Below are 14,324 nucleotides of genomic sequence, written 5' to 3'. Positions count from 1 at the left end.
CAGTCTTGAAAGCTGTTTGTCCAGATTCTTACAACTTTGGTGAACTAAACTCGTTATTAGTTACATCCACCAGCTATAGAATAAGTACTTTAGGAAATTTCCAAAAGAGGATTTCTCTTTATCTGGGCGAACGTCTTTGAAGCGTGTTTCCCTTGTTCAAAGTATGCAGACAAAGTCCAGACGTAGTGTGGAAATCAGGCTCGTACAGGAGGGAAAGAACGTGGCCACATGCGAACTTTCGAACCCTGACCCGATTGTTGTCCATGTTACTTTAAGTAAACTGTTCTGTACTTTGGTCGTAACATGCCTGACATGACTGACATGCCTGAGGATTCACTGTCCTAATCGCTAATACGAAAGCAAGCGTGAGGTGGTAATGGAGGTAAGGAACCCGCTTTCCCAACTGGTAGCTAAATCTTTCATTTCTGTTCTATCCAAAGCCGAGTTCGCTGCCCTACAGCCTGTTCCTTGGCACTGGAGTCGGTCACCTTGCCTGGTTCTTGCCTAGACTGTTCGCAAAGGGAACCAAATGACACATCAAACGGGGGACATGGGTTTTCCCTTACAGAGCAGGTCTCATCCAAATGACTTTTCTCTTTGTTACTGTGGATGTGTGATTAGTGCAGTGGGTCAGATCTGTATTATTTCACATGCTCCATGCTGACTGTGCCTGAATGGTGTTCAAACTCCATCGTGAAATAATTTGAGCTGGTTTCCTGCAGCTTTCCTCCTGGTGTGTTCTCAGGATGTGCACTGTGCAGTGGGGCTACTGGCACAGAACGGCTCCCGTGTCAGTCAGGAGGTTTGATGGAACAAGTAAAGGTTTATTCCATGCTGAGAAGAGATTAAAAGAAAACGATTCGGCTGTGGAGACTAGTTTGGGTATTTGATGTAGGTGCCTTCCTATATTTCAAGCCCTAAAGAGATGTATTTTTTTTAAACAATTCATTTTTTCACTAGCAGAGCTAAATTCCGATACCCGTACTGTACATACGCATACTGGAAATATAGCCAGGATGCCCTGGTTCTAAGCAATGAAGTTCTCCTGTACCACCCTCTTGGTATTTGTGTGCATTTCACCTTGTTTATCCATTTACAGCAAGATGGGCTGATGAGCTGTATGAAATATCTGAAATTCAGGTGTTTAACGACTCAAAATATTCAGATATGAGCAAAGGGGCTGTTTCTGCACTTAGCTGAATGGCACTTGTGTGTCAAGATCGCCCCCTGGACTTTCCCTGGAGCATTGCAACATATCTTTCTGTATTGTTCTACGCAGGCTATGGTGATAAAGATTCGAATATGGGTAAGTCTTGGAAAAAGCATACATGGGCAGTAGGCTCAGCATCAGAAGAAACTCGAACCTACGCATGGATGTTATGAGAAAACTATGCAGAATTTGGATATTGAGTAAATGTCTTTGGCATCATTTTAATTGATCATCCGTGACAATCTGGAACACTCAAGTGACTTAGCTGTATAAACAGCGAAAGGGTTTCATCGGTGTGCGAGCCGATGGTGCAGCGGAGATGAGGCGTTAACCTGTTGAATATTAAGCCTGGAGAAAGTAAACGAAGGCAGAAAGGAACAATGGCCTTTGGGTCACTGGTAAAGTTGAGGGGTCATGATTCCAGGTGGAGAACACAAGACCGGAAAACAACAGCCTTCTAGCGAGACGAGACTGCTCTCGGCCCTGGATCCCTTACTCTCCTGCTTGATGCGTGTGTGACGAGCAGGGACGGTGTGAAGTATCTGCTGCAGGTCTCAGACACCAGTGAAGAGACACAGGCAAGACCAGGGCATGCAAGAATAGCCAATGTCTGTAACCTGGTGCAAAACATGCATCGCAGACGTAGCTTGGATTGCTGCCCTGTACAATTCACAGCAGCCTGTCATTGCACCTGTACATTACGCATTTCAATGCTGTATACATCTTCAGATGTTCTAGTCTGCATTTCTAGCAGTACCTTTATGATTCCTTTTAATGGTTGTAAGAACTTCACCTGAGTTACGTTTTGTGAAATCAACATAAAAGTCAACCGGCAGGATATTTTAATACCCAGGACACCAAAGCCTCAGGTGTGGTAGAGTTTTTTTTTTTTCCATTTACTGTAGTTCTAACCAGTGACCTGTTTTTCCTGAATTCAAGAAAAAAAAAAGTCTGCACGTAGGCTGAAATCCTGTTTTTTGACTTTGGCAGCCACATGGCAGCGTTCCTTCGGTAATCCCGAAATACGTGACGCGTAGGCAAGTATGTTTGTCTTCCCACACGCTGGTGACAGGAGTTACAGAAATACGGTAAGTGCTTATCACACTGCAAGCGTGCAGGGCGAGTTTGTTCTGAAACTCTCAGAGCAGGACGTGCAGAAGACTCTGAGCAGGGTGAAAATCCGTAAGGCTGCAGGGCCTGATGGGATACCACCTCGCGTCCTGAGGACATGTGCAGCCCAGCTGACCACAGTGTTTACAGACATCTTTAACTCCTCCCTGTCACAGTCCATGGTCCCCACCTGCTTTAAAAAAACCACTATTGTTCCAACCCCCAAAAAGACAAAAGTGACATGCCTGAATGATTACCGCCCAGTAGCATTAACATCTGTGGTGATGAAATGCCTGGAGAAGCTGGTGTTGTCACACATCAACTCCTCCATCACAGAGTCCCTGGACCCCCTGCAGTTCGCCTACCAGAACAACAGATCAGTGGATGATGCTGTCTCCCTGGCTCTGCATACAGCCTTGGAACACCTGGACACTAAGAACTCGTATGTGAGAGTGCTGTTTGTGGACTACAGTTCAGCATTTAATTCCATCATACCCTGTCAACTGGTGACAAAGCTCAGGGGATTAGGTCTGTGCAACTCTGTCTGCAACTGGCTGCTGGACTTTCTTATCGAGAGACCACAGGTGGTGCGGATAGGCAATAAAACATCAACACCACTCACCCTGAGCACTGGAACCCCACAAGGCTGCTGTCTGAGTCCAAGGTTGTACTCCCTATTTACTCACGACTGCACAGCAAGACACAGCAATAACCGCATCATTAAGTTTGCCGATGACACCACTATAATAGGACTGATCAGTGATGATGACGAGTCCACTTACAGGGATGAAGTTGTACAGCTGCTTAGGTGGTGTCATAGCAATAACCTGGACTTGAACATAAAGAAAACGAAAGAGCTAATAGTGGACTTTCGGAGACACAGGCCACACACTCACAGCCCACTCAGTATTGATGGAACGGAAGTGGAAACAGTCACCAGCTTTAGGTTTTTGGGAATTCACATCTCTAAAGATCTAACCTGGACTGTGAACACTGACTCTATCATGAAGAAGGCTCAGCAGCGCCTTTATTTCTTGAGGTGCCTCAAGCGATGGGGGATGCCAACACATGTGTTGGTGAACTTCTACCGCTGCACTATCGAGAGCGTCCTCACCAACGGGATCACCGTGTGGTATGGCAACACCTCTTCGCGAGAAAGAAAGGCACTGCAGAGAATGGTCAATATGGCCCAGAAGATCATCGGCTGCGGTCTCACCGAGATTAAACAGCTCTATGAGGACCGCTGCCGTGGTAGAATTCTGGCCATCACAGAGGACAGTCACCACCCCGGGCATGAGCTCTTCACCCCACTGCCCTCAGGCAAGAGATATAAGAGCATACGGACACTTACCACTAGATTCTTCAATAGCTTCTATCCACAAGCAGTGAGACTGGCGAACACATTTAGCCATCCCCCTCGGACCACACCTACACCATCACCATCTACCTCATTGTAATTTATTAATTGTACGTCTCCAGTCATTGTTTACACGTCTGTATTGTTTACAGTCAAACTGTCTGCATGTTTACTTGCACATTGTCTATTGTTTGTTTGTACATTGTCTTGATGCACTGTTTGCACTTTGTTTTGTTTTTTACACTTGTTTTATAATCGAGAGACTTTCTGTAAGTAAGAATTCCATTGTACCAGTACCGGTTACATATGGCAATAAAGTTCAAGTTCAAGTTCAAGTTCAAGATCAAGTTCAAACAGTTTCATATTACGGTTTCTGCTGCACAAGTGAAACTGCATATTTACCTTCAGCCCCTACTGCCTTCAAACCCAGCAGGTTACCGAGCCTTTGTATTGGAGAACGTCTTCCACCACACGTTTATGTAGTTTGCATTGTGTTTCAGAGCTGCGTTCCTGTTTCAGTGATTTCTAAGAACGAGACACAGATTACAAATGCAAAGGAGGCCATTCCGTCCAACAGGCCTGTCCAGAAGGGAGTGTTTACTTGATCCCAGGATCCCATCCAGCTGTTTCTTGAAGGGCACCAGGGTATCGGCTTCAACAGCAGGGATGGGTATGCTTGTTCCACACTCCAGCCGCCCTGTGGGAAAAGAAGTGCCTCACTTCCATGGATCTTCCTCTCCCCGCACAGTGCAGTGAATCTGGGATTAATCTGGTGCTGTAGTCACTGCTTCCTCACCTGCATGTTGTTTAACCCTCACTGGGCACCACTCTGCTCTACACTGCAAAGACATTGCACTCCTAACGTGCAATATTGTTGTAGAATATTTTTTTGCCTTCTTATTTCTTCAAATTAGTGCCAAGCAATTAAAATAAAATCATGGAGGTTCATTCCAGGTCTTGGGGATCAGACAGGTTTCTCTGGGCTGTCCTGAAATCAGATCCACATCCATGTCAGAAGAGGGTTACAAAGACTGGGAGTATCAGTATTCTGATGACTCAGCAAATTCCACGCTACTCTGGCTGACTCAGTGTCCTTTCTCAAGCCTGTCCATCCCTTGCCATTAAGATAAACAGGTTTTGGCAACTGCAGCTTTGGGTGGGATGTACAGACAAGGGGGCTTTGTAATGAAAGTATACTTCTGCTGATTAAATCCTGCTGGTGATGTACAGTTCTCTTCCTCTCTGACTAACCCTACACTCCAGTGTCTGCAATACAGGAAACTGTGGGCTGTGCGCACTGAGTAACAGAGCTCAGCAGCACAATCAATTACATTCAACAGGCTATTGCAAGATCTCCCTTTCTAACAGGCACACAACTGCTTGTTTTATTTAATTGCTTATAGGAAATACAGATAAAACACAATAATACCACGTTGCCACATCTAATGTACTTTTTTTTCCTTTAACAAAAAATTAGGTAGTGTAGACTATGATTTTACCAGCTAGAAATGATTCCTTTTTTTATTGATGAAAAGAGTGATATGAATTATTCTGTATATACTGTATGTGCGGTATCTTCATCTTCTAGGGTAGGAGCTCTGACGATGAAAGGAGATATTTTTGTTCTAAAACAGCTCCTCTAGAGAAGAACTAGACTGACGGTTTGGAGGTGTTGCCAGAATGACTTGACCTGAACCAAACTGGACAGCTTTGGTAAGAAACCAGAACACCTTGCTACTCTAACTGCTGATGGAAATTCATTATTACTAAAGGAGAAGAAAATCAGAAGCAATTATGGACATGCATTTGTACTTTTTTATTTGAATGTTTCTGTCATTTTCCTTAAAATATGGTATATCTAATATCAGTGTTGTACTTTTGTTAAGTTTAAGCATATAACTACCACGTCCCAGTATGTTATGAGGATCACACCTTCACCCTTCTCTCAACAGCAGACTCTCTATTCTTTTGCAGGTTTCGACTTCACGCCCCCCGAGTGCCCACTCCTGCTCCCGCCTCCTCTCCACTCCCGGCTCTTGTTCTCCTGTGCTGTATCAGCTGCCGCTTTTCCTCTCTTTCTCACACCCGAAGAGGGCTCCACAGCCGAAACGTGCTGTTCTTCTTTTCTTTTTTCGGCATGGAATACACCTTTACTTGTTCCATGTTACAGCGTGCGCAAACCTGTCTTCGCCTCCAGACCATCGGCTGAAATCTGGGCTCATTATTCCTCGAGATGTGTCAATACGTTGGTGATGTCCGTCCCGGCAGGCACTAACCCAGTCCACGTGGCGCCAGCTGCCCTGATCCGTGGCCTGGGCACAGGCCCAGTCTCGATGTGGGAGATAAAGGTTCTGTTGGGAAGCAGTGCAGAAAGCCTTTATACAGTACCTCTCTAGATAGGCTAAAGCACACTCCTGCAACATCAACACATCTCCCTCTCTGTGCTGCAGGTCATCAAAGACAGGCTGGCATTTAAAGCTGTCGTTGATACCTCTGGTGTTAAGAGAAACTATGTTCAGAGCCATTATACGTAAGAAAGTGAAACCAGTCTTTACAAAACACATTTCTCATCTGTCTCATCTCTTACCTTCTTCTTCATTTTTCTTCTTGCCAATTTCCTGCCAGCCATCCTCTGAATGAGCCTTCATCAGGGTGGCGGCAGCAGAAGTCTTCACGGAGTCTGTTTCAAGGAAAGGGGTAGAGGGGTCCAGCTGTCCCCACCGCCATGCTCTCCTTCCTCCTCGCTGGGAGAGAAGACGGAGTCATTTTTCCTTTTCCTCCAGTCCAGATCCTGAGAGCGCCGAGGGGTGTGGGCTGCCCCCAGGAGTCTGGCGGTGGGAGGGGGCAGATCCAGCCCAGAGTGTCCATCAGGGACCGCGTCCAAGATTAAGGTCTCCTACTTGAGCAGAAGGGGCACAAGTCAGCTCCCTCCAGGGAGGGTTAGAGTTTAACCCTTCACAGGGTATTGCACGCCTTTGCCTTCTCATTAAGCATGTGCTGTGAAACAGAAAGGAAGAGTCTTTTCTGGTAGCACGAGAGTGATCGTGCCTCTGTCATGCGTCTGTGTGTTTGGTTTTTGCTCTTGTTACTGTATGCCGCTGATACCAACCTTAAAAACACCACTGAAAGAAAATATCCGTGTGTGGAGGGGAATCATTTTTTAAACACATACAGTACACAGAATGACATACAGTATGAGGAAGGAATAAAATGTTGGAAATAATGAAATAGCGGTTTGATATTCCCAGGGCGAAAGAAAATCTGTGATCCTGAAAGGGAAAGTTAAATTGGATTTTGATCAGGAAAAGCTGTATCATGTTTACCCTTTCCTGGATGATTCAAAGGAACATGAATAGGTGGTTTAATACAAAAAGTACTACATTCCAGGAAAAAGGGCTGTTTAGTCTCTTAAATTTGCTTTGCCTGCCAAGCAAACCTGTGAGCAAACCTTTATACCACCGACAGCTGGTGTGTGGGGAGCGTTCTGGCGCACACCGGTGGAGGTGGAGGGGATCCCCATTACCTGTAAAGCACTTTGAGTGGAGTGTCCACAGAAAGCGCTATATAAGTGTAAGCAATTATTGTTATTGTTATTGTGCTTTTAAAATCAAGAACAGAAGCATTACTTTACAAAATGAGTGGTGGGATTGTGGAAAAAACTACCTAGCCCTGGATCAGTTAATTACTAATTACCAAAAAGGGTTCCTCCCATTTGTAATTTTTCTTATGGTTTTATGACGTTTGCACACCATCTATTAAAAAAAAAAACTGTCGTTTTAAGGACGACAGTTTTTAAACTGTCGTGCACGCATGTGTGTGCCCAGAGCATCCTGGCAAATGCTTGTAGTGTTTTACTAAGAAATGCATTTCACTGTTTCATGTGTGTATAGCACAACCTTTATTGTGCTATAAAGAGAAATCAAATTCACTGTGTAGTTCAGTTACCTTTTGTCAGGACAGTTGTATAATATTGGCCCTGACTGAAAGGAATCAATGTTGATAATATGGTCACCTCTCAAGTGCTCAGGATTCTGCAAGACCCTGTGTAGCAGAAATAGTGATGTATTCCAGATTAAAACTCAAAATATGTTTAATTGCTATTAAAACAAAATATTGAATTGCTAAACTGGTATTTTACTGTATATGGACTATTTAAAAAAAATCTCATTGTCTAGTTGACTTTACACTTTACACCTTAATTTCATTTAACTCTTACTTGTAAGGTATGGTATAATTCTATTTTTCTTTAACTCAAACCAAGACAGACTGCTAAAGTTATGGTCAGTAAATGTAAATTCTGTACAACACAATATATATTTTACATTAATTAATAATAATAATAATTGCTTACACTTCTGGACACTCCACTCAAAGTGCTTTACAGGTAATGGGGATCCCCTCCACCACCACCAGTGTGCAGCCCCTCCTGGATGATGTGACGGCAGCCATAGTGCGCCAGAACGCTCACTACACATCAGCTATCAGTGGGGAGGAGAGCAGAGTAATGCAGCCAATTCATAGAGGGTAAATTTTAAAAACAAATTACTTTGTTTTAAACAGAAAATGAAGGGGAAGGAAGAGGCAAGGGAGGTGAGGGAGGAGTGTCTGCTGAAATATACCCTCTTTCACAAACTGAGAAACCTGGTTTTTAATATCAACGTGAAGATTTGTTAACATGGGATTCGAGGAAAATTTGGACACTTACTTAGGTCTTTTCATTTTTTGTAGTAAAACAATATTTGTTATGTTTCAACACTAGTGCTCCCTCTTGATTTTTAAATTACATCTGTTTTGTGCTGCACAATCACATTCATCCAATGAATGTGCAGAAAACAAATGAGTCAACTGACAATTATTCTTAGAACTGTACAGTATGTTTCGCTCCTTAAAAACAAAACTGCCCTTATTTTCCTGTTCTGTTTGGTATGAATTGAGGTTTTATTTGGCTGCTGTGAAAGCTGTTTCACGCAAAATGACCTGAATATGAAACAAGAGACGCTTTAAAAAAGAACAGTTAATCCTCGTTTTTTTATCCCTGTCTTGATCATGTAACATGCATATGTATGGTACAGTCAGCTGCAGAATATAATTATGGGCGGCAAAGAATGGACCTCACAGTTCAAGTTATACAATCCGTGGGTGTAAAAGCAATTCCTTTACAATACATTGTACACACATAAGCTGTGTCTAGAGCATATGGCCACGAATTCCAGCAATGTCCTTTATTCTTATTGAGATTTATCTAATTATGTGTCGACTTGAAGAGTCACAAATAGTCACAGTAGCTGTAATTTGGCTTACCAGAGAGGCAGACTATAAATACAGATAACGTTGGTAAAAATATCTATTCCACAAAAGCATGCAAAACGTACGTCCTCATTGTATTAGATTTCTCAGGAAACAGAGATGATAATAAAACAATCCATTGGAGATGACGCTCCCAAAGAAAATGTGAATCCTTTAATTTGTAACCAGAGACAGAAAGATCACAAAAAGCAAAGCAGATCAAGGCAAGTTTATCTCTACTGCAAGGCTTATTTTTTCAGGCAAGCAAAACACAGGGAGAGAGCTACCAGGGCAAGTCATGAAGGGTGTCAGCTTATACAATAGCACATTATGGAAAACCATTTGGGGAGGCTAATGTTGTTAAGGAGCATGTGTGTCTTATTCAAAATACAGTATTCCGAAGAACTGTATTTCCGAAGAACTTGAAGTGGCAGGTCGTACCAAACATATTGCCTTTTGATTTTTATTCCATTTCTTGTGACGAGATCGCTGACACAAACGATACCGAACAGCTTATCTTCTGTGTCGCCAGGTGCTGCTGCTGATGGGTTTATTTTGACGGAAGCACTTGTGGACCGATGAGAAGCTGTGATGTCTCAGGAGCCGTGTCACATGATTAGGTCTTGCGCTCTGAAACACAGGCAGTTCTTTGAGACTGAAGCACAATATGGGGGCATTATTTACCACTGAAATGCGCTGCGATTCAGTATTGAAACTTTGCAGCTGAGTTTATTTAATTTCTGAGAGAGAACCAAAACCCACTCAATGAGCTCAGTGACCCTGTTTGCTTGGTTGATCTTGCCTTTCTAGCTGACTTCATCACACAGCAGAATCTTCTCAATACACATTTACAAGGGAAACATGCGATCGTGCCACAACTGCACTCAATGATGAAAGCATTTGTTGTGAAACTTTGTCTTTCTGAGAGAAGAAATCAGAGAACTCAATACTGTACACTTCCTGTGCCTCAAAGAAACGATCCATATTTTTCTAACTGAAAGTACTGCTCGATCCATAGACAAATAGTGTATGTGCCCCTGATTTGATAGCAGAGCTCAATATGCACTTCCAGGATATTGATGTGATAGAATATGGCAATATTTTCATGCTCTTTCATGGTGTAGACTGAGGAAACCTACAGTTGCAGTTAAGCGAAATATAATGATATAATAAAATACTACACCGCCAACACAACCCGTTTCCAGTATTCTGCTGGGGTTTGGAAAAAGACAGATTTCTGTAGATAAGACACCAAGCAAAATTAATCCTAAATTTATATGGCTCAACAAATGTTTATATTATTTACAAGCAAACATTCTCTGAAATGAAAAAAAAACAACAGAAATCTTAATTTCTCCAGTGTTGAAGAGAAATGCGAATTACACACTAGGATCTTATGATTAAGTCATGTTGTCTTAAATTTCACAAATCTTTCTATGAAACACCAAGTTGCAATCAAAGATGTAATTACTGGACCAAAGCATGTTAATCACTACAAGTATAATCTATGCAGAGATAAAAATTTGTCAGCCAAGATACAGCCATTGATTGCAGAACAAAGGAGAAGAAAAGCAGAGCTAGGCTTCCTGCAAATATTTCACAGTGCAGGATGTAGAATTTAATTCCCCTGTCTGTTTCCTTTTTGTTGTATCTAGAAGTTCTAGGATGCAGTCAATCCTAATAGAAGAAATATGAAATTGCATAAATTAAAAAAAATCAAGTGAGAAAGCACACTCATTCTTACAATGGATAAATGAGTATGAAGATAATTTAGTCATTTTCAACAAGACAGCAAGAGGATATATATTCAAGAAGAATATTAGTACTCTAGTACAGCTAACCCCTCTGGTGAAAAACGGGGTATATTAAGAGATGGGAGAAACCTCATACAATAGTCCCAAACAAATCATGCAATCAAATGTCTGAACCTTTTAATTTAAAATCAGCAAATAAAAATGTGGAGTTTGTATGTAGGAGCCAGCAGTAATACCTCTTTTATGGGAAAAGTAGCAAAGCTTTCATTGATGTACAGATTAAAATCAATAAATGATAATAAATAATAAACAGATTGGTCTACTGCCATTAAAGTTCAGTTGTTGAGCATGCTCTGGAAAAGGAAAATCGGTTTCTAATTTAGTCATTTTAGTGACAAGAGACTGTTGTAGCAGTAAGGCAATGAAGTCTTTGAGTACATCATGTAGAATGTGGGAGTTATAAACCGAGTGAGATAAAATCAATACAATTGTTCCCTTTAACTTTGGTTAAACTTTTGGCATTTCTAATAATGTGATTCTAAATTATCAAATGAGTGCAAATCTGCATAAATTACTTACCTTCCAGCAACAGGTGTAGGATCTCAGCATTGCGTAATGTGGACAAAAATACAGGCAATTCTGATTCTGATTTAGATCTTGCTGAAAGAAAAGGATGAATGTTCATGTTCCAGAGAGTATTTGTTAAGGGCGTGGTAGCTCATTTCCTGTCTTGACATAGTTTATTTCATTTACAGCTCTATTGTCACATGGAGGCTGTTGAGAGGTGTTAAAAATAAATTCACTGGTGTGAAAGGATGTGGGATTCTGGGAAAGAGACTGGGATCACAAGCAACACCAGTAAATGAATTTGGTCAGTTAAATTGGACTGATTGATATCAGACAGAAAACTGTCCAAGATTTGGGACTGACACGTTGTAACATTGCATGTAGGTACTAAAAGGGATATGAAATTTGATATATGGTCAATGATAAAATAACAACACAAATTATCCCTTCATCTATAACAATCCCACTTTGTTACTTAGTGTTAAAAGCTCTCTGATGGTTCTCCTGGTCAGGCTATAGTTCCTAATCACAGTTTTGAGACAAGATTTTCTACATCTCTACATATTCTATGAATCCCTGCATATAAAAGAAGGAGCTTGATCTAAAATTATTAGTAAAATCTAGTTTTCATTTCCTTGTAGTTGTGTTGAAGAGAGAGGGCATTTCCACTAAAGGACGTTGTTTTCCTGAGGCGTTGAGGCCCGCAGTAAGTAATTCAGCAGAAGAAATATATGATTCTGTCCGTGTTGAAGATGAAGTTTCACTGCTTCATTTGGATTTTATTATTATATAAATTCAGTTCCTCCAAGTTAACTTCTGGAAAACACTATTAGTGTTCAATCTGCTGATAATCACTCATTTCTTGCCTTCACACTTAATAGTGTAAATATTATAAAGGGACATTATTAACTTACCAGGTATGTGTGAAAGTGAAGATTTAAAAAAGTCCTGTAGGGCAGAGTTGTGAACTTTCTGAGGAGCACTGTAGAGCATTTGAATCACCAGTGAGGACCAACACAAATCCTGTCTGCTCTATCCTTCCCACTTTCTCGTCCACCCACCTGTAGAAATGTGTACATTCTCTGGAGCAGGAGCTAAAGAAAATAAAAAAAGACATTTCTTAGCTGTGGGTGTGAACTGAAGCAGATTCAGTGCTGGAATCCCCCAGAAGGATTGTGAAATTCAGATCCTAGTGACTTGAACAGCAGAGAGTGGGTTTGATTAGTAGAGTAGGTAGGTGTTTCACTTTCAGTTGGAGCCAGAGCCGGTCTCAGACACCTTGCAGTGCATTTCAGCATTAAGGAGAAATATTCTGGCCAAGAGCTTCCCTCAGAGCTAACTCCTCAGTGGGTGTGTTTTCTGTGGAAAAGATAGCTTGTCCTTGGTTTTCCGAAACCCTTTTGTCCTCTCCTTTTCTCGGAAATATGCTGTATATTTGAGCCTCCACATTAGCATATAGATGTTTGCTAAAATAAACATTAATGTGGATTAATCAAAATACTTGAAATTTCCTGATAACAATTGAAGTTGTTTCCAATTTAAACACTGAGGTGTGTGTGATTTATTAAGAAATGCCTGTTCGCATTCATTCCTCTGCCTAAAACATTGTTCTCACGATTTTACGGAAAACTCTATTTATACGTCTGTACAGACCTTTTTCCACTGCTATAGTGATTTTTGCATCTCCAATGATTTTTTTCCCCCCTCCTTCATAATACTTTCCCTCATAACCTCTGGGTTAAGGTAAGGTATGGCCTCCCTCCTGACACAACCAGCCAGGATGCTGAAAACCAGCGCAAGAATGAGATCATACAGAAGATTACATGGGACAGGACACCTTTGGTAGTTTGGTAATATATCCATGGATCTCAAGATGTTTCTTTAAAGAGGCCAGGGTCTTAGCTTCAACAACATGGCTGGGTAGCTTGTTCCAGGACTCCCACAGCGTTTTGTGAAAAAAAGTGCCTCTCGTTTTTGGTTTGTGGCTCTTCAACATACTCTCCGTACTCTCGCCCTCTGGTTTGTGTTTCACTGTTCATTCTGAAGAAATCTCCTGGGTGGACTGTATCAGTGCCCCTGAAGGTGGGGCTGACACTGGTGGTGCTGGAGGGGATCCCCATTACCTGTGAAGCAGTTTGAGTGGAGTGTCCAGATAAGTGCTGTATAAGTGTAAGTTATTAATTACACTTTTTTCAATCCATCCACACAATACCACTGAGCTTCCAGGACTTGGAATCAGACAAGAAGGATGGTTATATTTCAAAAACACGAGGTGAAAAGCTCAAAAAGAGGTGTAATATGTCTGGGTGAGATCCCAGGGAACACTTAACTACTAATTAACCACCAAGCACGATAGATGGGTCAGGTGGTCTCCTCCCATTTGTAATTTTGTTTTTATGTTCTTTGTCAGAAACTTGGTTTAATGTCTCACCTGAAGGACAGCACTCCACACAACAGAGCCCCTGCTTGCTACCTCTGGCGCAGGGAGAGGAGCGCCGCCTGCTGGTCCACTGTTACCATTGCCGCACCAGCCTGGTTTTCCTCAAGAGCTGCAGCACATGAAATAAAAAAATGAAGAAGTCACTCTGAGCTTCTGACATTTTTCTCATTCAGTTTCTTAGATGACTAACAAATTGCGTACAGAGACGTACCCTTTGGATCACTTCCAGAAAAGCCCAGGAAGAACTGTATGTTATGAATTGAGTATTTCTAAAACAGAATTATTCCCACCTTCATCTGCAAGCTAATGAATAAAACAGCAAGAAGTCATTAGACTGTGTCCAATTAACCTTGTACAATTCTTTGCTGTCAGTGGAATAGTGCTTCCACACTAAAGAGGCTTTATTACTCTGTAACAATGGTTAGTTCATAACTCATCTTTTATAATGTTTGTGATTTTAATCTTCTTGAGAAACATGCATGCGAATGATCCATGACCTGTGTTTTGATACAGTCATTTCCAGGGCTTTGCGTGCCACGGGAGAAAATATCTGTGGGGACAAGAAGCAATCTAATGAAATTATGTGTTCTTAACCTGTGA

At 41.7% G+C, this 14,324-nt stretch overlaps 2 long non-coding RNA genes across 3 annotated transcripts; one reads left to right on the top strand and one right to left on the bottom strand.

Moving 5' to 3' along the window:
• The first annotated feature begins 171 nt into the window (after positions 1–171).
• LOC148673816 (uncharacterized) lies at positions 172–6,810 on the top strand. Its single transcript, XR_015936126.1, has 4 exons — positions 172–382; positions 2,201–2,298; positions 5,266–5,390; positions 5,652–6,810. It is a non-coding gene; the product is annotated as an uncharacterized LOC148673816 (long non-coding RNA).
• A 2,306-nt stretch (positions 6,811–9,116) lies between these two features.
• Positions 9,117–12,560, bottom strand: LOC148673815 (uncharacterized). 2 transcript variants are annotated; one of them, XR_015936128.1, is made up of 3 exons: positions 12,199–12,560; positions 11,297–11,377; positions 9,117–10,640 (listed from the first exon to the last, which is right to left on the bottom strand). It is a non-coding gene; the product is annotated as an uncharacterized LOC148673815 (long non-coding RNA). The 2 variants fall into 2 exon arrangements; XR_015936127.1 differs by having other exon boundaries at positions 9,117–9,593; positions 12,199–12,558.
• Positions 12,561–14,324: the final 1,764 nt, after the last annotated feature.

Source organism: Lepisosteus platostomus, chromosome 4, assembly GCF_059453375.1.
Source record: "Lepisosteus platostomus isolate fLepPlt1 chromosome 4, fLepPlt1.hap1, whole genome shotgun sequence".
Taxonomy (NCBI): domain Eukaryota; kingdom Metazoa; phylum Chordata; class Actinopteri; order Semionotiformes; family Lepisosteidae; genus Lepisosteus; species Lepisosteus platostomus.
Note: the sequence above shows the minus strand (reverse complement) of the source record. Positions and strands in the feature narration are given on the sequence as shown.